We start from the raw sequence: 27393 nt of genomic DNA on the forward strand, positions 1-27393 counted from the left end.
ACCTTGGACGAGCGGGATTAAGCGAAGGGCTTCGCATCAAGGGTAACCTCTTTTTCCTTTGTAGATCTAGTGTAGATCTAGGTTAGAGAAACTCGTACAGAAAATTTTTGTTTTATAAACTTCGCACGGATCCGTGGCATGGGGATTTCGGGGTTTCCGCAACGCAAAAAACGGTTTTTGCGACCCGAAAAACCCAACAGTGGTATCAGAGCCACGTGCGAAGCGTGTATGAGTTTTAATTTATATTTTTATGAAAATTATAGATATGTGAATTTCTGTAAGTTTGTGGTTTTTATAGATTTTATGGGTAATTTTCTCGTAGAAGCGAAGCACAAGTGTTTAGACACTTGTAAGCTTCGACTACTGAGAAAATATTTCCGAAACGACAAGGTTTCACCCCAAATCGTTTTGGGACAGCGGACTAAGGCGCTGTAGGATCGCTAAGGAACACTCGCGATGGTTATATCGCGGGTAGGGGTGCTGCCCCTGACCCCGCAAGGGGCTTTGTTCCGCGATTGCGCCCGAAAATTGCTAAACGGGACCGTTGGGAAGTTTTACTCATAAAAATTGTAAGAAAAATTACAGAAATTTATAGAAATTACATAATTTAGAATTATGTATTATTTTATGATGGTCATGGCCCAAAAGACCCAATTAGATTGGAAATTTGTGTTGTAATTCATATTATAGCCTGCGAGCCATTTTCTGTGATGTGCGTGTTGTATATGATACGCGACCTGCGCGTCGTGCCTTTCCTATTTTATATTCCTGTTGTAAATAGTTTAGAATCGAATGTAACTCGAGTTTCACCTTTGTAATGTACAAATTGGAGCGGTGGAAGATCCACTCGAGACGGAGTTACGAGGAGGGTGCGAGCAACACAAGGTGGTCAAAGGAAGGAGCTTGAGAAGCTATTGACCATCCGATCTTCTCATTGGCTTGAGAAGATCGTAGTAGGGTCATGACTAATCATAAAATATTTAATTAATTGCTTGTGTGTGTATATGTGATGCATGCTAGAATAGTAATTAATTAGAGCCTTAACGGTTAGATAAGATCTAAATCGCGTACATGATGCGCCCTAACGATTAGATTATATCTAAATCGCGTATATGATACACCTCGTCGATTAGATTAGATCTCAATCGTGTCAACTCGTAATGCCTACCATGCCGTGATACCTATCACTACCTCGATCACATATTGTTGTTGAATCTGCCAAAGCAGAGCAACATATATTATCTTGGTAGGGTACGGAGGGACAATTTTGGTCCCGCCTATCAACGCATGGGTGAGTACAACTCAATTAGATTAAGTAACTAGTTAACTCAATTGGATCGAGTTTAACTATAGACATTTTCCAATGGTTGGTAGATAGGTCAAAATCACGTTTATATTAACTCTTGGGCATATTAGCCAAAGCTAACTCGAGTTTTAATATAAATGCAGATCTTGATCCTATAAACAAGAGTTGCATAGAGATGTAATTGGTAATTAGTTACCTACCGATCATACTAAGTCTTGGGCGATTTAGCTAAAGCTAACTCAAGGCGTAGTATGATGTGGATCTTGTCCCACATGAATTATAGAATTAAGTGGGAGCATCATTTAATTAAAAGACCTAATTAAATGATTAATAGAATATGATATTTATTTATTTTTCTGCATTTTTCTGTTGTAGATAACCATGACGTCAAATACGAACTCTTTCTCCCTACGTTCCGTCCTTGAGAAGGACAAGCTCAACGGAGCAAATTTCCTTGGTTGGTACAGAAACCTGAGAATCGTTCTCACACAAGAACGTAAACTGTACGTTCTGGAGCAGCCCATTTCGGAGGCACCTCCTGCCACTGCCACGCGAGCTGACCGTGATGCTTACAAGAAGCATCAAGATGACACATTAGATGTGTCATGTCTTATGCTCGTGACCATGAACTCTGAGCTTCAGAAGCAACACGAGTTGATGGGCGCTTATGATATGGTTGAACATCTTCGTCAACTATATCAAGGACAAGTGAGGCACGAGAGATTCGAGATCTCTAAGGCACTGTTTCAGTGCAAGATGCAAGATGGGACTCCCGTAGGCCCATATATACTCAAAAATGATTGGGTACATAGAAAACCTACAGAGGTTAGGATTCCCACTTGGCCAAGAGTTGGCCACTGATATGATCTTGCAACCCTTGCCAGATAGCTATAGTCAATTCGTTCTAAATTATAACATGAACGAAATTGACAAGCCACTGCCCGAGCTGCTTAGCATGTTAAGAACTGCTGAGCTCAACCTTAAGAAGGTTAAGCCCAACTCCATTTTGATGGTGCAAAAGGGAAAAGGCAAGGGCAAGCCTAAGGGTAAGGAAAAGTCCCAAGCCAAGGACAAAGGCAAGGCACTGAAACCCAAAGGAGGGGTCACCAAGGATGCTACCTGCTTCTATGCGGTCAGACCGGGCACTGGAAGAGGAACTGCAAAGTGTACCTGGAAGATCTTAAGAAGAAGAGAAGTGAGACTTCCACTTCAGGTATCTATGTTATAGAAGTCAATCTATCTATTTCTTCATCATGGGTATTAGATACCGGATGTACTTCTCACATTTGTACTAATGTGCAGGCGCTGAGAAATAGTAGGGCATTGACGAAGGGCGAGGTGGACCTACGCGTAGGCAATGGAGCACGAGTTGCTGCTGTTGCTGTAGGAACTTATCATCTATCTCTGCCTTCTGGGCTTGTATTAGAATTAGATGAATATTGTTATGTGCCTGCTTTAACTAAGAACATAATTTCAGTTTCTTGTTTGGACAAGAAAGGTTTTTCATTTATAATAAAGAACAAATATTGTTCAGTTTATTTAAATGATATGTTCTATTGTAGTGCACCTCTGATGAATGGACTCTATATTCTAGACCTTGAGAACCCTATCTATAACATAAGTACCAAGAGGTTCAAGTCAAATGACATGAACCAAACCTATCTCTGGCACTATCGCTTAGGTTATATAAATGATAAACGCTTATCCCAGCTCCATAAAGATGGTTTGCTGGACTCATTTGATTTTGAATCATATGAGACATGCGAGTCATGCCTTCTAGGCAAGATGACCAAGACTCCCTTTAGTGGACACAGTGATAGAGCGACTGACTTGTTAGGTCTTATACATAGTGATGTATGTGGCCCTTTCAATGTCACTGCTAGAGGTGGTTATAGGTACTTCATTATATTTACTGATGACTTCAGTAGATATGGTTATGTGTACCTGATGACACATAAGTCAGAATCCTTTGAAAAGTTCAAAGAATTCAAGAATGAAGTACAAAATCAGCTTGACAAGAGTATTAAAATACTTTGATCAGATCGAGGTGGTGAATACCTTAGCAATGAGTTTCGTGACTATCTAGCTGAGTGTGGGATTCTATCTCAACTCACTCCTCCTGGAACACCACAGTGGAATGGTGTATCTGAAAGGAGAAATCGTACCCTATTAGATATGGTACGGTCTATGATGAGTCACACAGATCTTCTTATGTATCTTTGGGGCTATGCTCTAGACATAACAGTCTTCATTCTCAACCGAGTTCCATCTAAGGTTGTAATAAAGACACCATATAGGATATGGACTAGGAGAGATGCCCAGGTGTCTTTTATGAGAATTTGGGGTTGTGAGACTTACGTTCGATGTCAAGTCTCGGACAAATTGGGACCCAAATCCGACAAGTGCTATTTTATTGGATATCCCAAGGAAACGAAGGGATATTACTTCTACATTCCCAGTCAACACAAGATAGTTATGGCTAAGACTGGGGTTTTTCTAGAAAGGGATTTTGTTTCTAGAAAGAATAGTGGGAGTACGTTCGATCTTGAAGAAGTTCAGGATGTGGACCATAGCACTGAAGCCTCGATGGAAGTTGAACTGGAACCACAAAGTGTTGTGGATGATGTTGTTCCACAAGAAGTTGAGGAACTACAACCAGTTCAAGTAGACCTACCTCTTCGTAGATCTGATAGGGTACGTCGTCAGCCTGAGAGATACTCATTTCTCTTGTCTGACCATGATGACATTGTGCTCATTGAGGATGAGTCTACCTCCTATCAGGAAGCTGTGATGAGTCCAGATTCCAAGAAATGGGTAGAGCAATCTGGGTACCCTAAGTTTTGATGTTTGTGCAAAAGTTTAAGTTAGGATTATTGTTGTATTTGATATGCATTGTGAGTGTGCAGGATACAGGTACAACAAGGAAAGTCCGAGTGTGATCTTGGCAAAGGAGGAAAATCCAAGGATGAGTCTTGGCGGTGTAAGTCCAAGCATATAGTCTTGGCAACGTAAGTCCAAGTGTGACTTGGCAATGGATGAAGTCCCGGAGGCGTGACCTCTTGGCAAAGGAAGACCCGACAATAATAACAAGGCCGATGGAAGCTCCAGAAGGCAAGACGTGAAGGATGGGGAGGCATCCGAGGGACGCAAGGCTGATAAAGGAGTCTAGAAGGCTAGGTCTAGGTTGGTCGGGTGAGAACGAGTGCTGAGTGAATGTACTGGGGGTAAAATCCTAGAATTAGGGTTTACTGTAGCAGTACTGCAGCGTTACTGTAGCAGTACTGTAGCAGTCGACTGATGGTTTCATCAGTCGACTGGTGCAGTCGACTGGTATCGAGCCGTTGGGCTGCAACGGTCGAATTTCCACGAAGTGCAGTCGACTGGTAGGCGGGGTTTTCCAACCCGTAGCCTATATAACCAAGCATTGGAAGCTTGGTTAAAGTTGACGAAATAGAGGTGGTTAACCCCTATTAGTAGTCTACCAGTGCCCTAGCTTCTCAAGAGTCCTTGGTGAGATTTTGTGGCGAGGTTTCTCCACCCACAAGGAGCTACACGAGCTAGCCGGAGGTTTTCCGGGGAGTCATCCACCGACGGATCGGGATCGTCCACCTTACGGACAGCCGTGTAGTAGGAGCTTCATCTCCGAACCACGTTAAACAACGTGTCATTGGGTTTGCTTCTTGTTTATTATTTTCTAGGGTTAGCTTTGCTTTTGTTTGTTAGTATTTTTGTTTTCGCTGTGCACTAACAAGCGTAGGAAGCGACGATTTGGGTGAGACGCTATTCACCCCCCCTCTAGCGAACATCAAGGTCCCAACAGTCATGAGATCCGAAATGGAATCCATGTATACTAACCAAGTATGGGCTTTGGTTGATCCACCTGAAGGGGTCAACCCCATTGGGTGTAAGTGGGTCTTTAAGAGAAAGACTGACATGGATGGACTTATTTATAATGGTCGCTTGGTAGCTAAAGGTTTCAAGCAAATTCATTGTATTGACTATGATGAAACTTTTTCTCCAGTAGAGATGTTTAAATACATTCGGATCATGCTTGCTATTGCAGCGTACCACGATTATGAGATCTGGCAGATGGATGTCAAAACCGCGTTTCTGAATGGAAACCTGCACGAGGATGTGTACATGACACAACCTGAGGGTTTTGTAGATCCACAGCATACTGGCAGAGTATGCAAGCTGCATAGGTCCATTTATGGATTAAAGCAAGCTTCTCCTTCTCGGAGCTGGAATCTTCGATTCGATCATGCAATCAAACAGTTTGGTTTCATCAAAAATGAAGATGAACCTTGTGTCTACAAGAAGGTTGTTGGGAGCACAGTTGTCTTCCTTATATTGTATGTGGATGACATACTACTCATTGGGAAAGACATCCCTTTGCTGTAGTCTGTCAAGACTTGGCTAGGGACTTGTTTCTCAATGAAGTACTTAGGTGAAGCATCCCGCATTCTAGGCATACAGATCTATAGAGATAGATCTAAGAGGTTGCTTGGCCTAAGTCAGAGTACATATATTGACAAGGTACTCCTACGGTTTTCCATGCAGAACTCCAAGAAGGGATTTTTGCCGATGTCACATGGCGTGAGTCTTTCGAAGACTCAAGGTCCCTCTTCTAGAGAGGAGAGAGACCGCATGGATCAGATCCCTTATGCCTCAGCCATAGGATCTATCATGTACACTATGCTATGTACTCGTCCTGATGTCTCGTATGCTTTGAGCATGACGAGCAGATACCAGTCAGATCCAGGTGAAAGTCACTGGATAGCAGTCAAGAATATTCTTAAGTACTTGAGAAGGACTAAAGAATATTTCTTGATATATGGAGGCAATGATGAGCTAGTTGTAAAGGTTTACAGTGATGCTAGCTTCCAAACTGATCAGGATGATTATCGATCACAGTCAGGGTTCATATTTTGCATAAATGGTGGTGCTGTGAGCTGGAAGAGTTCGAAGTAGGACACAGTAGCTGATTCTACAACAGAGGCCGAGTATATTGCTGCATCAGAAGCAGCAAAGGAGGCAATTTGGATCCATAAGTTCATTACCGAGCTTGGGGTGGTTCCTAGCATAGCTGATCCCATAGAGCTCTATTGTGACAACAATGGAGTAATAGCACAGGCTAAGGAACCTCGCTCACTCCAGCGGACCAAACACATACTACGACGCTTCCATCTCATTCGAGAGATTATCGAGAGAGGAGATGTGAAGATTTGCAGAGTACCCACAGAGGCTAACATCGCAGATCCTTTGACCAAGGCTTTGGCACAAAGAAAGCATGATGGTCACACTAGGTCATTAGGCCTTAGAGCCTACACTGATTGGTACTAGTGCTAGTGGGAGATTTCTAGTTAGAGCCCTAGAGCCAATTATTTAATGATTGTTGTATGGACTCGTTGTATCATATTCTTGTATATAAATAAAGACATTTGTTTTTGGTTATTATACTTACTTATATTGGTGCCAAATAACTAAGTATAATAGCGTCCTTGAATAGAAGGTTCTTACCTATATCAATCGATTGGTTGAATCAATAGTGAGATGATATAGGGAACACTACTCTTAATCATTCCTAGTCAAGTATTAACATTCAGGGACAATGTTAATGCGATGAGACTACATGTAGGTCAACTCAATGACTTGATCTCACAAGTCATGGATATGGAGATATCAAGTTGACACATGGGTATGCATTGGAGAATGTATACTGAATGACCCGCCATGAGAAAGTATCATGGATCGTTATATGAGTGTCATATACTTTCTCATGTGGCTATTAGTATGACTACTAGTCCTTGGACCTGAAGTCACCATGGTTCCCTACATAAGGAGTTACGTACTTTGGCTTCGTCAAACGTCACCCGTAACTGGGTGGACTATAAAGGCGATTACTGGGTATGTAACAAATTATGTGGAGGGATGTGAGTGATGTAGATGAGATCTATCCCTCCTATATGGCGGGAGTGACATCGATATTCTTGATAGAGTGAGACCACGAAGTGCATGACCATGCCCAAATGAGTCAATATGAGATATTGAGCTCATTTGATTGAGTGAGTCTACTTGGAATTCAAGATTTAGATTGATTAGAGGATGACACGGTCTATGCCTCACATTGATCAATCTAGATGTCAAGGATAGAAGGACACTTGTCATATATTGTGAAGAGTCACAATTAGTAGTCACAAGGTGATGTTGGATCTCAACATTCTTATAACTTGGGTAGTAATGATGTGTTGCTAGATACCGCTCATTACTTATGCTTCTAAATGGATTTAGGAGCATTGCCAACGTTATAAGAACCTATAGGGTCACACACAAAGGGCAATTAGATGAAGATTAGGTTCATTTGATGAACCTAAAGGATTAGGTCCATGTGATGAACCAAATTGGATTAAGAGTAATCCAAATTAGGCTAATTGAGTTGGACTCAATTTGGTTCATGTGTAAGATGAGTCTAATTTGGACTTAAACTCATTGAATCAATTTAATTCAATGAATAGAGATTCATTAAATTAAAATTGACTTGAACCAATGGTTAGATTAGATCAACCATGGGAGAGAAGTTGTCAAGTTTGACTTGACTTGAGAGGAAGATGAAGGATCAAGTTTGACTTGACCATTTGCCACCTCATTTGTGAGTTGGCATTAAGTGGACCAATTATGATATGCCACATCATCAAGGCTAGCACATGTGCGTGCCACCTCATGAGGGAGATCAAGAGTTGTGACTCTTGATATCCCATGGAGGTTTAAAAGCCTTCTTGAAAAGTGGCCGGCCACTTATGTCATTGTGTGTGAGTTTCATTTTTGGTGTAACTCCCATCTTCTTCCTCCTCTCATCTTCTTCTCCCTCTCTTCCTCCTTGCCGTGACCATCAAAGGTTCTAGCACACCTTTTGTGTGGTTTTCTCCATCTCTTGGTTGTGTGAATACACATAGAGGAGTATCTACTTTGATACTCTAGAGATCCGGCGAACCTTGGACAAGCGGGATTAAGTGAAGGGCTTCGCATCAAGGATAACCTCTTTTTCCTTTGTAGATCTAGTGTATATCTAGGTTAGAGAAACTCATACACGAAAATTTTGTTTTATAAACTTCGCACGGATCCGTGGCATGGGGATTTCGGGGTGTCTACAACGCAAAAAGCGGTTTTTGCGGCCCGAAAAACCCAACATAAACTAGCTAAATTTTCTGCCTTACCATTTTCTAAAAGCCTTTATTTTTCTTCTGCTTCATTTGATCATATCCATTCTGATGTGTGGGGACTCTATCTTATTCTTATAAAAAGGGGGGGGGGGGTCAAGGTATTATGTTTCATTTATTGATAATTGCACTCGTTACATTTTGTTCTATCTTATGAATCTAAGGTTACCACCCCCCTAGGATTTTCTCCACTTGGCTTCACTCACCAAGACTCAGTATTCGGCTACCCAGGGATTAAGTCCTCCAGACCTATCCACCTGGCTTCCATGATATACTGAGATTTCCCTTACCTAGCCTACAACTAGGACTCAGTATTCGGCTACCCATGGATCAGGTCCTCTAGACCTATCCACCTGGCTTCCACGATCCACCGAGATTTCTCCCCTTGTTTAGCCAACAACTAGGACTTTCCTTGATCAAGCTCCATACCTAAACGTACTTAAACATATTTGTCTGACATTAAAACCTTGGAGGTCGATTGCACCAACAATCTCCCCCTTTTTAATGTTTGACAAATATGTTTAAGTTAGGTCAATTCAAAAGATTTAGATTTCTAACTTAAACCCTTTTTCTCCCCCTTTTGTCATACAACAAAAAGACCCTTCATAAATAGCGTTAATTGCTAAGGATCCCTAAGTTTTGCACCAACAATGATGGAATACTTGTAAACATTTTCAAGATATTCCTAAGGTATTCCCTCACCCTTTTGAAAGATAATAATAAGATGTATATTTGGGTTTTCAAAAATGATTCATAGATATTTTGAAAAAGCATCCGTCCATGATTTGAGTAAATTTCAAATATTTTTAAAGAATGCACTAAGTAATGTCTTTCAAGAATATTTTCAAAAATATTTGAAAATAGTTTTTTCAAGCTTTCAAAGATTATTTCAAAATTGGGTTCAAAATATTTTCAAGTAATTTTCAAGGACTTCTCTAAAAAAAATTTATTTTCAAGGAACTATTTTTTAAACTATGATTTTTCAAAAAGTTTTCAAAAACTATGAGTTTGAAGAATATGATTTTGAGTTAAACTTTTGTAAGCAATTTTTCAAAAATATTTTTAAGTTAATGTCAAAACAAGAATTCTTTAAATAAGTTTGTAAAAGTAATTTAAAAAAAGTATTTGATTAAGAGATTTTAAAGATAATTTCAAAAAAATTTGTAAAGAAGTATTATCAAGTATTTTTCAAAGAGTGTTTTGAAATATTTTTCAAAATATGTTTTCAAAAGCATGATTTCGAATAATATAATAAAAAATATGTCCTTCAATCAAGTCTCTCCCCTTTAACCAGACACTATTTTTAGATATCCTTGTTACCCACAAGGAAGACTTTTCTATGTGTGTCTAAGGGTCACGATTGACTTAAGGTTCTAAAGACTTAGTCGGTGAATGACAATAATTTATATATATAATACACCCAATCAATCATTAATCAAGATTTGAAAAATATTTCATTAGAAAATAGAATTATAAGTTTTCAAAAACATTTTTTTTAAAAAAATAAATTTTAATTTTCTTAGCATCTCACCTGATCATGTCCGAGCGCTGAGTCGACAGATGTTGGGGGCGTGACGCTCTCCGCTGTCTCCGACTAGTGATGTGGATCTCCGGTGAACCTACAAAGAAGCCGAGCCGGGAAGGGGTTCCCGGCGACGACCCTCCGACTCTCAAGTCAGGTGAAGAAGAAAAGAGGCAGAGTAACTGTGGCTATAGTGATGAGAATTCTGCATACCTCCGTTGAAGTTTGGGGTCTTTATATAGGACCCCGAGGAGGCGCATGCACGCTCATCGATGCATGCACACTTCCCCAGACATACCTCAGAATGGATGTGTCGGAAAAGCATGTCTGACGCCATTCCGCAATCGTCCAAGCATATCCTTGACGTGACGGTGGAAACTTCCACCGTACGATACTCTGTCTGGTCCGGCCGCCGACCATGCTGTTTGTCAGCGGCAGACGTCTCGAGGATGATGTTACCAGTTGTCTCTTTCATCTTTTTGAGTCTCTTGTCGGTTCCAGGGCCAAGCGGTCCTGCCACTCGGCGCTCCTAGCACTCGGGCCCTTGTATGCATCGGACCGAGCGGGAAGATCCTCGGTTCCATGCTCGGATGGGATCGCTCCTCCGTGATCTGTGCTCCGATCGAGCGACTTGTCCGCTCGGCCCATAAGCTACTTTACCTTGAGTGTCGGAAGCTCGACCTATGGTCGAGCTATACTCCGTTCGGCTTGGGGGATATCCGGCCGGCCGGTCAGAGGTCCTATCTACTCGGCAGGATCTCGGGGTCGCTCCTATTGACCTTTGACCTCCACGTGTCGTTGATCGCCGCCGACGTGGGTCCCTTGTCCTTACCACCGAATCACATGCCTGCCCCTCAAGTCTAGTCAAAGGAGGCGCTAAGTTCGACTGACTGGACTATGAGTCTGGCTGGGTGGCATCAACCACTCTGTCGCTTTCTAAAATGCCCTTTCGCTCGGCCAGTATGATGCCAAGTGGGGCCGTTCGACCTATTACTAATGATGGACCGGTCGGTCGGCAGCCTGTCACTGCTGACGTCTTCAGGATTCCCTTGGAATGCGTGCAAATCCCCGCCATTATGGTTGAGCATGCGAGCTCTGCACCGTAATGAGGCTCATTAAATGCACTCTTATGACCTAACGCCACGTGGCACCTCTGTCGTCATCGTACGACGACGGCGTCGCGTCCGATGGGACCTTTGCCAGTTTGAAATGAGCGGCCAGATACGGGCCTCAGTCCCTGTGACCTGCATCCGACGGTTCGAGACGATCGGGCCCAACCTTATAAAGCCTTCGCCATCCTCTTCCGCCGCACCTTCGCGTTCCTGCTTGTAGAGCTCTCGTTTGCGCTCAGTGCTCTGGCGAACCAGATTTCTCGTCCTTCTGGCGATCTTCTGTCTTCTTCTTTCGCCCGCCCTACTTTCTGTAAGATCCTTTGCCTTTTGCTCCCTAGTTCCCGCCTTTTCTTTACACTCCTCGCCGTAGTCATGTTTTTTGGTTACTGTTCCGTTCATCTTTCTCCTCAAGCCCCTTGTCTTTTCTTTCGACCTTTGCCTTCTGTACTGTTCCGGCGATGGCTAGCTCTTCCCAGCCCGCAGATCTCACTCCTGGCCCATGGTATACTACCATGGAGTCACGGTTCGATCGGTGTGATGCAGAGAGCTTAATTAATGCCTTCGATCTCCCTTCTGATTTTGAACTTATTTTGCCCTCGCTTTCCGCTCGGCTGCACAAACCGCTGTGCGACACTATTTGTTTTTTCCGCGATCAGTATATAGCCGGTCTGCAATTTCCTCTTCATCCCTTTATCGTCGAAGTTTGTAATTTCTTCGGTATTCCGCTCGGCCAGCTGGTGCCAAATTCCTTCCGCCTTTTTGTGTGGAGTTGTTGTGTTGTTCAAAATCCACAACATTCCCCTCCGTCCAGAGGTTTTTTACTACTTCTATTACCCCAAGCAATCCGAGCTGGGCACTTATCTATTCCACTCTCAGATCGGCTTGGTCTTCTTCGATAAAATGTCCACCTCCAACAAACATTGGAAGGAATACTTTTTCTTCCTCCGTTTTCCGGGACGGCTCCCCTTCTTGACCAAGTGGCAGGTTGGACCGCCCACCTCCCCCGAACTGAAGAGGTATAAGACCCGACCGGACTACCTTCAAGCGACAAATATGCTAGCCAGTCTGAAGCTTGACATCAACAAGCTCCTATCTGAAGGAGTAATGTACATGTTCGGCTTGAGTCCGAGCCGAACCAAACTCCCGAGCAGCTTTGGTAAGAAATTTACTTGTGCCTTTGCCTTGAGTTCTAACTGATTTCCTTCTCGTTTCTTTGCAGCGAACATCGTGATGGAATCTGTACTGTTCGGGATTCTGAAGAAAAAGGCGAAGGAGATCGAGGCGGCAGTGGCCAAGGAAATGGAGCAGATGGGTATTGCTCCGGTCGGCTCTCACGAGGGTGAGAGTGAGACCAATGTGGGGGAGTCGGCCGCTCAGACTTCTCCCGTGGAGGTGACGGGTGGCGCAGCCTCTAGCAGGGAACCGACCGTTCGGGAGGAAGGCTCCGATCTGGATGATGAGCTCCCACTCAACAAGAAGAGACGGCGCGCTGAGATGCCACTTCGTTCGGCTACCTCCGCGGTGCAAGCGTCCGAGCGGGCAGGCCCTCTGTCCCCTCACGACAAGGCTCCTTTCGTCGAGTCCCTTTCCTCCGATCGGACCCCGTCACAGCTAGAGCCCTCTCAGGAACCCATCATCGTGCAGCCAGTTAGCTCCTTGCCTCCCGTGCCCATGTGAGCCCGTCGATCGGCCATACTTTCCACGCGGTCCACCCCAGCATCTGATCCCTCCGCCTCCGCTCACACGACGCCGGGCAGGCGCCGCACCATCAAGACCACTCTGCATCTCCCTACCGAGGATTACCTGGTGGAGTCAGATCGGCCCACGGCCCCTCAGCATATGATCGCCATCAGGGGGCCTCTCACCGAGGTATGGGCGGATGCCCGAGCCCGCGTTGCTGCAATGCCTCCCGGTCTGCTAGCTAACAGTCACATGCGGCATGCCACCGACGTAAGTCTTCTGTCCACCCCAACTTCTTTGCATCGCCTCCCCGTCCGGCACTAAAAAGCTCCTTTTTCTTTAGTGTTGGGTGGAAGACGTCGCGGTTGCCGCTCGTCTGGCGATGCTGGAGGAAGAGCTGAAGCATCTCAAAATTTCTGGCGGGCCGTCCTCTTCTCAGGTCCCTTCATATGCCGAGTTGCAAAAGGAGCTGGCCAAGACCAAGGAGCAGCTAGAGGTCGAGCGGAAGAAAACGGCCGACCAGGCCTACATGCTAGACCAGCTCGAAAAGCAGGTCAAAACTTATGATTGCAAGATAGAACTTGCCACCACTCGGAAGAATACCGCTATCGCCGATTTGGAAGCGAAGAATGTGGAGGCCTGTGCCCTGGAACAGCGAGTAAAGGAGTTGGCAGATCTGCTGGACCGCGAAAAGAAGGGTCGTTCGATCGAGGTGGTGGCTCTCAAGGACGAGCTGAAGACCCTGTAGGAGGCCCTCGAGGCCTCTCGCTCTGCTCTTAAGGAGTATCAAGAGGCTGAGCCAAGCTGGTTCGCCGTACTGAGATAGAAGTACATCTGCTCGACTGAGTTTGTTCAGAAGGTGTGCGATCGGCTCGTCCTTGCATTCGAGTTGGCCATCACTGCCAGTGCGGAACACCTGAAGGCCCAAGGTCACTTGCAGGAGTCCTTTGTCATCCCCATCCAGGAGCATGCAGCGCTTCTTACCACCATACCGAAGAGCGTTTTTGATTATCTCGAATGAAGTGCCTTTTGCATTTTTGTATTTCTGCCGCTCGGTCGGCCAACTTTTGTTTTAAATGCCACTTTTGAATGCAACTTTTGTCCTGTTAGCTTGTTTTCCCCTGGTTGTCATTAATAACCTTATGGCCCGAGCGGAGTCTATGCCAAAATGCTTCTATTTGTTGGTCCCTTCTGGGATTTAGGATAGCCGCTCGCCTGCCCTTAAGTGTCGGGCTTTAATGCGGCCGCATGACGTCCTTCCGAGCGGAGTGTTTATGGTCGCCGCTTCGACCCTAGAGTTTAACATCGCCGCTCGACAGTCTTCGGGTCGGGGGGGGGGGGTTTATAGTTGTTGGTTGCTACTCGGAAAACCTAGTGGTTCCACTGTACAAAAATTTTGTACAAAGGTCTGAACCTTTTCCTAGCTACCATGTGTTCTTTAAATTAAATTTTGGATCGCCTGCGGAACTTAACATGTTTGATCCAAAACTTAATCTATTTGTTCTTTTAGGTTTTGACTTGGATCTCCTGGGAACTTAACACGTTCGACCCAAATCACCTTAAGTTATTAATTCCATTAAATATTAATTTCCATAATTGGTTCCCAGTACTAACGTGGTGAGGCCATGACCTTCTTAGATATGGGAGCAACCACCACCGACTAGACAAAACCTTTTAAGGAAAGCTAATATTTAATTTCCTAAAATAACTTTAGGTTAACCGAAAGGAACAATCAAATCACAAAGAAAAGTAAAAATAAAAGAACACAACATCGGAAAACATATTCAAAATACTAGAATCGTAAGCCTCTTGTATTTGGTATTATTTCCAAAAATAACTAGTATGATGCAGAAAGGAAAAATTACTAGTTATACCTTTTAGAAAGACCTCTTGATCTTCTACCGTATTCCTCTTCTAACCTCGGACGTTGTGTGGGCAACGATCTTCCAAGATGAGAAACCACCTAAGCACCTTCTTCTCCTCCTTGCTAGGTTCGGCCAAAACAAAAGCTTCACCAAGGATGAAGAATAACACCAACCAAGCTCCAAGGGATACAAGCTTTCTCTCCTTCTTCTTCTTCTTCTCCAAGTAGTATCTGGCCACCACAAAAGCTCCAAGCAAGAGATAGGTTTCGGCCACCACAAAGAGGAAGAGAGGAAGGGAGGATGGCCGGCCACAACACCAAGGAAAAGAGGGAGAAAATAATAGAAGTTGTCCCCCATGAAGGCACCCCAACCCCTTCTTTTATATTCCTTGGCTTTGGCAAATAAGGAAATTTATTTATAATAAAATTTCCTTAACTTTCCTTGATAATAATTAATTAAGAAAAATTAAATAAAATTTCCTAATTAATTGTATGTGGCCGGCCACCTCATATAGAGCAAATAAGATCATTTTAAATCAACAATTAAAACTTCCTTATTTGTCTTTGGAAATTTTAAAAAATAAAATTTCCCTTTAAAATCCCTTCATGGTTTATAAAAAGAAATTTCTATAATTTTAATTTTTCAACATGTGAATAATTTTCAAAGAGAAAAAATAAAATATCTTTCCAATCTACAAATAAGGAAAGAAATCTAATCTCTTTCTTTAATCTTTTGTAGATCCTTTTTAAGAGAGATATTTTAATTTTAATTCTCTTTAATAAATTATATTTTCCACATAATAAAAATTAAAAATTAAAATTCTTTTTAATTTAATGGGGGCCGGCCACCTAAGCTTGGGTTCAAGCTAGGGCCGGCCACCCATGAATCAAGGCTTGGTCGGCCCTAGCTTTAACCACAAGCTAGCTTGGTCGGCCCCCTTATCATGGGTATGAAGGTGGGTATATGTGGGTATAGTACTCTATAAATAAGAGGCTACGATTGGGACCGAGAGGAGGAATTGGTTTTGGTCTCCCAATAAAATTAAGCATCCCGTGTTCGCCCCGAACACACAACTTAATTTTATCAATAATAATTCATTCAACTAGAGAACTATTATTGAACTACCGCACCAATCCCAAATTACATTTTTGTGCTCCTTCTTATTATGAGTGTGTTAGTCTCCCTGTGTTTAAGATAACAAATGTCCACTAATTAAGTAAGTTACTGACAACTCACTTAATTAATATCTAGCTCCAAGAGTAGTACCGCTCAACTTCATCGTCATGTCGGACTAAGTCCACCTGCAGGGTTTAACATGACAATCCTTATGAGCTCCTCTTGGGGACATTCTCAACCTAGATCACTAGGACACAGTTTCCTTCTATAATCAACAACACACACTATAAGTGATATCATTTCCCAACTTATCGGGCTTATTGATTTATCGAACTAAATCTCACCCATTGATAAATTAAAGAAATAAATATCAAATATATGTGCTTGTTATTATATTGGGATTAAGAGCACACACTTCCATAATAACTGAGGTCTTTGTTCCTTTATAAAGTCAGTATAAAAGAAACGACCTCTAATGGTCCTACTCAATACACTCTAAGTGTACTAGTGTAATTATATAGTTAAGATAAACTAATACCTAATTACACTACGACCTTCCAATGGTTTGTTCCTTTTCATCTTGGTCGTGAGCTACTGTTTATAATTTATAAGGTACTGATAACATGATCCTCTGTGTGTGACACCACACACCATGTTATCTACAATATAAATTAATTGAACAACTACATTTATCATAAATGTAGACATTTGACCAATGTGATTCTTATTTATAGATAAATGTTTATACCAAAATCTAGGTTTTTAGTATACATTCTAACAATAGTCACCGGTCCGACTCTAGAGTTTAACGTTGCCGCTCGACGGTCTTTCGGCCGGGGGGTTTATAGTCGCCGGTTCAACTCTAGAGTTTAACGTCGCCGCTCGACGGTCTTCGGGCCGGGGGATTTATAGTCGCCGGTCCGACTCTAGAGTTTAACGTCGCCGTTCGACGGTCTTCGAGCCGGGGGGTTTATAGTCGCAGGTTCGACTCTAGAGTTTAACGTCACAGCTCGACGGTCTTCAGGTCGGGGGGTTTATAGTCGCTGGTCCAACTCTAGAGTTTAACGTCGCCGCTCGACGGTCTTCGAGCCGGGGGGGTTTATAGTCGCCAGTCCAACTCTAGAATTTAACGTCGCCGCTCGACGGTCTTCGGGCCGGGGGGTTTATAGTCGCCGGTTCGACTCTAAAATTTAACGTCGTCGCTCGACAGTCTTCGGGCCGGGGGGTTTATAGTCGCCGGTCCGACTCTAGAGTTTAACGTCACCGCTCGACGGTCTTCCGGCCGGGGGGTTTATAGTCGCCGGTCCGACTCTAGAGTTTAACGTCGCCGCTCGACGGTCTTCTGACCGGGGGTTTTATAGTCGCCGGTTCGACTCTAGAGTTTAACGTTGCCGCTCGATAGTCTTTCTTCCGACCGGGGGGTTTATAGTCGCTGGTTCGACTCTAGAGTTTAACGTCGCCGCTCGACAGTCTTCCGACTTGGGGGGGGGGGGGTTTATAGTCGTCGGTTCGACTCTAGAGTTTAATATCGCCGCTCGACGGTCTTCCGACCCGGGGGTTTATAGTCACCGGTTCGACTCTAGAGTTTAACGTCGCCGCTCGACGGTATTCCGGCCGAGGGGTTTATAGTCGTCGGTCCGACTCTAGAGTTTAACGTCGCCGCTCGACGGTCTTCAGGCCGGGGGGTTTATAGTCGCCGGTTTGACTCTAGAGTTTAACGTCGCCACTCGACGGTCTTTAGGCCGGGGGGTTTATAGTCTCTGGTTCGACTCTAGAGTTTAACGTCACCGCTTGATGGTCTTCAGGGAGTTTTTCCGTTCGGCACAAAATGCTCATATCCTTTGTCTTTTTTAATTTTTACTCCTGCAGCCAAATGATACACACGAACGGAGCATACATGAAATAAATTACACTGGCGCACCTTTTACCCCGCTCGGTACGGCTGGAGGTGGTTTACGCTCCATGGCCGTTCTAACCGCCGTCCATCCTCATCTTCCAGGTAGTATGCACCCGATCGGAGCTTCTCGACGACTCTGAAGGGCCCCGCCCAGGGAGCTTCCATCTTGATCACTTCACCGACCGGTTTCACCTTCTTCCATACTAGGTCGCCAACCTGGAATGCTCTGGGAATTACACTCCTGTTGTAATTCTACTTCATTCTTTGCCTGTACGCCATCAGCCGGACGGCTGCTTTAGCTCGTGCTTCGTCAACTAGGTCCAACTCTAGCTGTCTCCACTCGACGTTGTCCCCATCGTAATTTTGGATCCGATCGGACTCGACTCCGACCTCGACTGGGGCAACCGCTTCGACCCATATACCAAGTGGAATGGTGTTACCCCCGTTCCCTCCTTTGGGGTTGTGTGAATGGCCTATAGCACGCCGGGCAGCTCGTCCACCCAACTTCCTCCCATGCGATCGAGCCGAACCCGAAGTATTCGCAGGATCTCCCGGTTGGCTACTTTGGCTTGACCATTGCTTTGAGGATACGCCACGGAAGTGAAGTGTTGTTCGATGTTGTATCCCTTACACCATTCTCCGAGCTGCTGACCAACGAACTGCCGCCCGTTATCCAAAATGAGCCAACGAGGAATGTCAAACCGACAGATTATATGCTGCCAGATGAACTTCTTGACCATCTGCTCAGTTATTTTGGCCAGTGGTTCGGCTTCGACCCACTTGGAGAAATAGTCGACCGCCACTAGTAAAAACCTCCGCTGCCCGGTCGCCATAGGGAAAGGTCTTACTATATCCATACCCCACTGGTCGAATAGGCAGGACACAACAGACACCTTCATCCTCTCCGTTGGCCTATGGGAGAAACTGTGGAACTTCTGACAGGAAAGGCAGGTGGCGACGGTCCGAGCGGCGTCTTCCTGTAGAGTTAGCCAGAAGTATCCGGCCAGTAGGATCTTCCTAGCCAACAATCGCCCGCCCAGATGACCTCAGCAAGATCCTTGATGTACTTCCTGGAGAATATATTCTGCGTCTTCCGAGCTGACACACTTCAACAGCGGGCGGGAGAACGTCTTTTTGTAAAGCTGGTCCCCAATGAGTGTGAACCGGTCAACTCTCCTCCTCAATAGCTGGGCTTCCTCCCGATTGGACAGTGTGGCTTCCGAGCGTAAAAATTCCATTATGGTTGTTCTCCAATCGCTTGGGAATGTAAGGCCTTCCATCCGGTCGATGTGCACCACCAAGGACACTTGCTCAATTGGTTGTTAGATGACGATCGACGATATTGAGCTAGCGAGATTGGCTAATTCGTCTGCTAACTGGTTCTCGGCTCGGGGGATCTTCTGTATGACAACCTCGATGAAGTTAGTCCTGAGCTTTTCAAAGGCCTCCGCATAGAGCCAGAGCCTTGCATTGTTTATCTCGAAAGACCCCGAGAGTTGCTGAGCGGCCAATTGGGAGTCAGAGTACAGTATCACCCGGCGGGCTCCCACATGCCGTGCGGCCTGTAGGCCGGCTATGAGGGCCTCATATTCCGCCTCATTATTTGTTGCCCGGTAATCCAGACGGACGGATAGATGCATCCGCTCTTCTTGAGGAGAAAGCAGCAAAATACCGACTCCGCTACCGATCCGAGTGGATGACCCGTCCACAAATACTTTCCACGAAGCTTCGAGCTCAGGATTGTGTACCTCAATTACAAAATATGCTAAGGACTGCGCCTTAATCGCCGAGCGGGCTTGATATTGGATGTCGAATTCACTGAGCTCCGTCGTCCATTTGATGAGTCGCCCGGACGCCTCTAGATTCAGGAGCACTCTTCCCAGCGGGCTATTTGTCATAACGATGATCGTATGCGCCAAGAAATATGGGCGGAGTCTACGAGCGGCGAGGACTAAAGCGAACGCAAGCTTCTTGAGGCCAGTGTAGCGAGACTCGACATCTTTTAAAATATGGCTCAGGAAATACACGGGCTGCTCCTCTTCGCTTCCTTTCACCAGCGCTGAGCCGACAGCATGCTCGGTGGAGGACAGGTATATGCTGAGCGGCTCGCCTACGCTCGACTTAACCAGCATAGGTAAAGAATTCAGGTACATCTTTAGCTCCTCGAACGCTTGATCGCACTCCTCGTCCTATTGGAATTTTGTAGCTCTTCGCAGGATATTGAAGAAAGGGAGGCTCCGGTCGGCCGTTCTAGAAATGAATCGCAATAGTACCGTTATCCGACCGGTAAGACGTTGAACTTCCCTTAGATTTCTGGGGGGCGGCATATCTTGTAGTGCTTTCACCTTGCTAGGGTTTTCCTCAATACCCCACTCGGTGACGATGTATCCCAGGAAACGCCCGCCTTTTGCTCCGAACAAACACTTTTGTGGGTTCAGTTTGATTCCATACTTCCTTAGTGTTTGGAAGGTTTCCTCTATATCCTTGCAAAGATCTATCGCTCAGAGTGATTTGATGAGTATATCGTCTGCATAGACCTCCAAGTTGCGCCCGATCTGCCCTCGGAACACTTTGGTCATCAGCCGCTGATATGTTGCGCCAGCATTCTTTAGCCTGAATGACATCACGTTGTAACAGTAAGTGTCATCCACGGTGACGAAGCTGACTTTCTCTTGGTCTTCTTGGGCGAGCGGCACTTGGTGGTAACCCTGATAGGCATCCAACATGCATATCAGCTCGCACCTGGCGGTTGAGTCTACTATTTGGTCGATCCGGGGTAAAGGGTAGAAATCCTTCGGGCATGTCTTGTTCAGGTCCCGGAAGTCGATGCAGACCCTCCATTTGTTGCCCGGTTTGGAGACTAGTACCACATTTGCAAGCCAGCTCGGGAATTGCACCTCCCGTATGTGGCCGGCCTCCAGGAGCTTCTCTACTTCCGCTCGGATGATGACATTCTGTTCAACACTGAAGTCCCTCTTCCTTGCTTCATCGGTCGGGTGTCCGGTCGGACATGAAGCTCATGCTGCGCTATGCTCGACGAGACTCCCAGCAGCTCATGAGTCGACCAAGCAAAGACGTAGTAGTTTTGTTGAAGACATTTGATCACCTCCTCCTTCTGGCTTGCCTCTAGGTCAGATGCTATAAAAGTCGTGGCCTTCGGTGGGGCAGGGTGGATCTGTACCTCCTCTTTTCCTTCATAAACTAGAGAGGGTGGCTTTTCGGTTATAACGTTTACCTCGACTCGTGGCACTTTCCGAGCGCCTCTAGCTTCGGCTCGGACCATCTCTAAATAGCACCGTCAGGCTGCCAGCTGGTCTCCTCGGACCTCCCCTACTTGATCTTCTACTGGGAACTTGATTTTCTGGCAGAAGGTGGAGACTACCGCTCGAAACTCGTTGAGAGCCGGTCGCCCCAAGATCACATTGTATGCGGAGGGAGCATCGACTACGATGAAGTTAGCAGTCCACGTTCTTCTGAACGGCTCCTCTCCCAGCGAGATAGCCAGCCGGACCTATACGACCGACAAAACTTCATTACCGGTGAACCCGTAGAGGGGGGTTGTCATAGGCAGCAACTCGGCTCGGTCGATTTGCAATCGGTCGAAGGCCTTATGGAAGATTATTTTGACCAAGCTGCCTGTATCAATAAAGATGCGGTGAATAGTGTAGTTAGCTATTACCGCTCGGATGATGAGGGCGTCATCATGCAGGACTTCGACTCCCTCGAGGTCCCTACGCCCAAAGCTGATCTCGGGCCCGTTCGCCCGCTCCTGACTACAGCCAACCGTATGGATCGTGAGCTGCCTTGCATGTGCCTTCCTTACCCTGTTGGAGTCACCTCCGGTTGGTCCATCAGCGATGATGTTGATTTCTCCTCGGGACGCGTTGCTTCTATTCTCTTCCTCTCGAGCGGATGGCCTGGGACGCTCGTGCGATGCCCAAGGTTGAGTCCTGGGTTGCTGATGACATTGCCACTCGAGGGATTCTCTTTCTACATGCCAACCAGGGCTCTGGTGTCGGTGTCGCCGGTTCGGCGAAGGTGATCGACGACGATAGTTCCTGGACGTAGGATGAGCGATTAGGGGGAGGCTCTGACAATCGCGCATGTTGTGGGTTGCTGACTGATGGAGCAAACAAAACATGAGAGTCCATACCTTCCCTTTTGGCTTAGGTCGATCGACCGCTACTTGTTGAACAACGTGTGGCCTTGCTTGCTGATGAGGTCGGGCTGCTTCCGCCCGAGGTCCTCTAGGCGGATGGTAGTTAGTGGGAGGCTTCCGCTCGGTTGAGGCCGGTGGCTCAGATGGTGCTTCTTTCCTTCTGACCGCCTGGACTTCCTCTACGTTGATATATTCATTGGCTTTGTGCAGCATATGGTCGTAGTCGCGGGACGGCTTTTTGATGAGCGAGCGGAAGAAATCACCATCCACAAGCCCCTGTGTGAACGCGTTCATCATAGTTTCTGAAGTGACCGTTGGGATGTCCATGACCACCTGGTTGAAGCGCTGGATGTAGGCTCGGAGTGGCTCCTTCGAATCTTGTTTGATGGCGAACAGATTGACCCTGGTCTTCTGGTAGCACCTGCTGCTAGCGAAATGATGGAGGAAGGTCATTCGGGAATCTCTAAAGCTCTTAATTGACCCGTCCGACAACCTCCGGAACCAACGTTGAGCCGAACCGGACAATGTAGTAAGGAAAACCCTGCATTTGACTCCGTCGGTGTATTGGTGAAGAGTGGTAGCATTATCGAACTTACCGAGATGGTCGTCCGGATCGGTTACACCACTATACTCCCCGATCGATATTGGAGCATAATGCTTCGGGCGAGGGTCTTGCAAGATCGCCTCCGAGAACTGACGATTAACCCGCTCGGGGGATGACTCCGCGCGCGGTGCCTTCCCCTTTCTGGAGTCCCGTACGGGTGCTTCATCGGACGATCCCTGGTTGGCTAGGGCCAATTCCGATGGCGTCTGGAACAATGCTCGATGGAATGGAATAGGGGAGGCCGGCGCGTCCCCTGGTGTGCTGGTCTGCCCCTTGTTCTGAGCCCAGGTAGAATATTGTTCCGGTCGATCCTTCATTGCCGCTTGGCCTCCAGAAACCGAGGCGGCCTGCTGCGCTATCCTCTCGGCTTGGGCCTTCTGCTGTTGCTCCACCATCTTTGCGGCTCGCGCCTGAATGAGTGCCTCTAGCTCCTCAGGAGAGAGCGTTACCATGAGTTGGCGTCCAACTTCTTCCATCTTCTCGACTCGGATTCAGGTGCGTTCCCACAGACGGCGCCAATTTGATCCTGTCCGAGCGCTGAGTCGACAGATGCTGGGGGCGTGGTGCTCTCCGCTGTCTCCGACTGGTGATGTGGATCTCCGGTGAACCTGCAAAGAAGCCGAGCCGGGAAGGGGTTCCCGGCGACGACCCTCCGACGCTCAAGTCAGGTGAAGAAGAAAAGAGGCAGAGTAACTGTGGTTACAGTGATGAGAGTTCTACATACCTCCGTCGAAGTTTGGGGTCCTTATATAGGACCCCGAGGAGGTGCGTGCACGCTTATCGATGCGTGCACACTTCCCCAGACATACCTCAGAATGGATGTGTCGGAAAAGCATGCCTGACGTCATTCCGCAATCGTCCGAGCATATCCCTGACGTGACGGTGGAAACTTCCACCGTACAATACTCTGCCTGGTTCGGCCGCCGACCATGCTGTTTGTCGGCGACAGACGTCTCGAGGATGATGTTACCAGCTGTCTCTTTCGTCTTTTTGAGTCTCTTGTCGGTTCCAGGGCCAAGCGGTCCTGCCGCTCGGCGCTCCTAGCACTCGGGCCCGTGTATGCATCGGACCGAGCGGGAAGATCCTCGGTTCCATGCTTGGATGGGATCGCTCCTCCATGATCTGTGCTCCGACCGAGTAGCATGTCCGCTCGGCCCATAAGCTACTTTACCTTGAGCGTCGGAAGCTCGACCTGCAGTCGAGCTATACTTCGTTCGGCTTGGGGGATATTCGGCCGGCCGATCAGAGGTCCTATCTGCTCGGCAGGATCTCGGGGTCGCTCCTATTGACCTTTGACCTCCACGTGCCGTTGACCGCCGCCGACGTGGGTCCCTTGTCCTTACCACCGGATCATCACCCATTCCAAATTTTCAAGTATGGTAATCTTATAATTGTGTGAGATGACTTTATTGATTGTGAGTTTCGTTGTAATTAAGTTAAAATTTAGTTATAGTTGAACTTTGATTAAATTAATTTTAGGTTAAAATGAATTAGTAATTAAGTTGATGGTAACGTTTAGTTTAGGAATTGTAAAGTTATTTGTTAAAGATAATTAGCTAATTAATAAAGGATTACTTAAGTTGACTTGGTTAAGAATTTGTTTTTTTTTTAAAAATATTTTGGTTATAGGTTGATTTGTTTGATTATTGATTAATTTAAACTTAATTTAAAAGTTAGTTTCAATTTAGTTTAATTTAGTATGATTATTTATTTTTAATTAATTAAGGATTAAAAAATTGATTTATAATTAATTATTACTTATTTCAAATAAGGTTGATTATAAGTGTCATAATTAATAGTTATAGATTAATTGACTATGAATTTAATTAGTTTCTTAGGAATTAATTAGGAAAATATTTTAGAATTAGTTTTGAAAATTTAATTTTGTTTAATGTTAAATTATTTTATTTGTTGATTTAAGATTTGAGATTAAGAATTAATTAAGTATATTAAGTTAATTAAGTTAAACTAGTTAATGATTAGGGTTAATTAATTAATTTAGTTTATTAAGTTTCTAAAATAATTTTAATTAAGTTTTAAAATAATTTTAATTAAATAAATTCAATTAAGTTTTAAAATAATTTTAATTAAGTTTTAAAATAATTTTGATTAATTTTAAGTTTTTAATTAGGTTTAAAAATAATTAAGTTTTTTTTTATTTAAAATAATTTTGATTAATTTTTTAAATAAAGTTTTAAAATAATTTTAATTATGTTTTAAAATAAGTTTAAAAATAATTTTGATTAATTTTAAAATTATTTTGTTAAGTTTTAAAATAATTTTAATTAAGTTTTAAAATAATTTTAATTAAGTCTTAAAATAATTTTAATTAAGTTTTAAAATAAGTTTTAAAATAATTTTGATTAATTTTAAGTTTTTAGTTAAGGTTAAAAATAATTAAGTTTTTTTAAATAATTTTGATTAATTTTTAAAATAAGTTTTAAAATAATTTTAATTAAGTTTTAAAATAATTTTGATTAATTTTAGTTTTTAATTAAGTTTAAAAATAATTTGATTAATTTTAAGTTTTTAATTAAGCTTAAAAATAATTTTGATTAATTATTTAGTTAAGTTTGAAATTATTTTTTTAATTTAATTATGTTTGTAATTATTTAAATTTGAATTTTTGAAAAAGGTTATTGAACCCATGTTAGATTCAAACTTAGCTTTGGGTTAATCAAGCAGGCTTCCTAAGTATAAGCTTTCAGTTCAGTGACGAGACATATGACCTTCTTGTGTATCAACGGTGGACCACTTGCTGAAGACTTTCCAAACTGTTCTCGCATAAAAAACTTAATACTAAATTTTGATCTAACAAGTCCATGTTTGATTGGGGTAGCTTCGGTCAGATCCACTAAGTCTAGTGCACCAGGTAGAATTCTATATTCAGCCTAGACATACCTTCGACAAAGTTTCCTTGACGTACTATCATCCCAATCCATTCTGATGCTATGTTGTAGGGTTTGGTAAACCTTTTATAACTAATTGTTCTAACAGCATAAAGAGAAGATGCATGATATGGAATTTAACAGATAAGTATGCATGATCATAGCAAGTCAAACAATTCAAACAAGTCATTATTATTATTTAGTATTGTTTATTATTACTTTGTTATAGTTGTTTTATTTTATTGTTGTTATATTATTATTTATTATTGTTATAGTTGTTTTATTTTATTATTGTTATATTAATATTTATTATTATTGTTATTATTATTATTATTATTATTATTATTATTTATTATTATTATTATTATTATTGTTATTATTATATTATTTATTATTGTTATTGTTATTTATTATTGTTGTTGTTGTTTTATTGTCATTATTATTATTATTATTATTATTATTATTATTATTATTATTATTTAGTTTCATAATTAAAAGGTACATGATTATAATTAGGTTTGTGGAGCTTTTGTTTTAGATTTGGTTTTGATTTATAACTTAAATCTAGATTTTGTGAGTTGATAAAATTATTAATAATGTTTTCTAATTTACTAATTTTGTTTTTCAAAACATTATTTTGTTTTTCTAATTTTCTAAACTTTGATTTATAGTTTAGTTTCTTATTTTTATTTAAATTTTTTGTTAAATTATGTTTATTGTTATTTAATTCTAGATAATTATTATTTTGATTTAAATTCAAATTATCTTGAATAAATAAACTTTGATTAACTGAATCGGGGTCTTGATTAAGGTTTGAGTTGATTTGATCAATTTTAATTATATTTTAATTATTTAATTTTTTATTAATTAAATTAGTTTTGTTAAGTAAGGTAGGATTTTCATGAATTTTTAGATTCATAGTACAATTCAAACACGAAGGATCTAAATCATACAATTTTTCATGTAACATAAATTGTTTTACCTTAATTGCTCCCCCTGAATCCTTGGGTCTTCTCTCCAGACATTGAGATTTGTAATGCCCCATCTTTTTGCACTTGAAACATTCGATATGGTCCTTCTTTTTCCGGACTTTAGGCATCGGTTCCTCCTTTGCCTCTGGTTGTGCGAATTGGTTCATCGGGCATTTATTTTTGTAGTGCCCCTTTTCACTGCAATTAAAACATGTTATGTGCTCTCTAAATTTTGTATTTAAAATATTACCTTTTGAATCCTCATTAGGATTCTCCCCCTTGACCATTGCCATTTTGGATTCAGGCTCAAGTGTTCGGTCGGACTCGAGTTCATATCCATCAGCCTCCTCCTCAGCCACTAGAGCGATGAAGCTGATTTGGTCTTGTTCTTCTAGATCTGGCTTTGAGGATAACTCTTCGGATTCGGATTCGGACTCACTTTCGCCTTGATCTTCTAGCCTCGACGGAATCTCGTGAAGCTCGATCAATTTGGTCCACATCTCAAACGCGTTTTTGTAATCTTCTAATTGACACAAAATTTTGTTAGGCAAAACACTAATTAATATATCTATTACCTTTGTTTTTGTTTGTGAGTTTCGAGAAGATTGTCTAAGTGCGATCCAATTGTCAAAACTTTCACTTCCTATGAAAGACTCCATCATTCACCTCCAGATATTGAAATAAACTTGATCGTATAGTGGAGGTTCATAGATACTTCTCCCTTCTTGATAAGATGTTGACATTCTTGCAAGAAAATAATAGAAAACAAATTTCCAAGACTTTTGTCTTGGGATTAGTAGTGCGGGATTAAGAGTAAAAAGTCTTACTTTTAAAAAAAATTAAGGAAAAGGAAAAAGTTTTAAAAGTTGCTCGAAAAAATGGTTAAGTTATTTTAGAGCTACCTTGCTCTGATATCAATTGATAGATCGAATAGTGCGATAGAGGGGGGGGTGAATATCGCGTCTTTTTAAAACTTTTCTTTAGTCTTTTAAAAACAGAGTCGTGCACAGTGGAAAGTAAAAGAATAGACAAGTCTGTTTTACTTCGTTCGGAGCC

This window comes from Zingiber officinale, chromosome 8A (assembly GCF_018446385.1).
Source record: "Zingiber officinale cultivar Zhangliang chromosome 8A, Zo_v1.1, whole genome shotgun sequence".
Classification (NCBI taxonomy): Eukaryota; Viridiplantae; Streptophyta; class Magnoliopsida; order Zingiberales; family Zingiberaceae; genus Zingiber; species Zingiber officinale.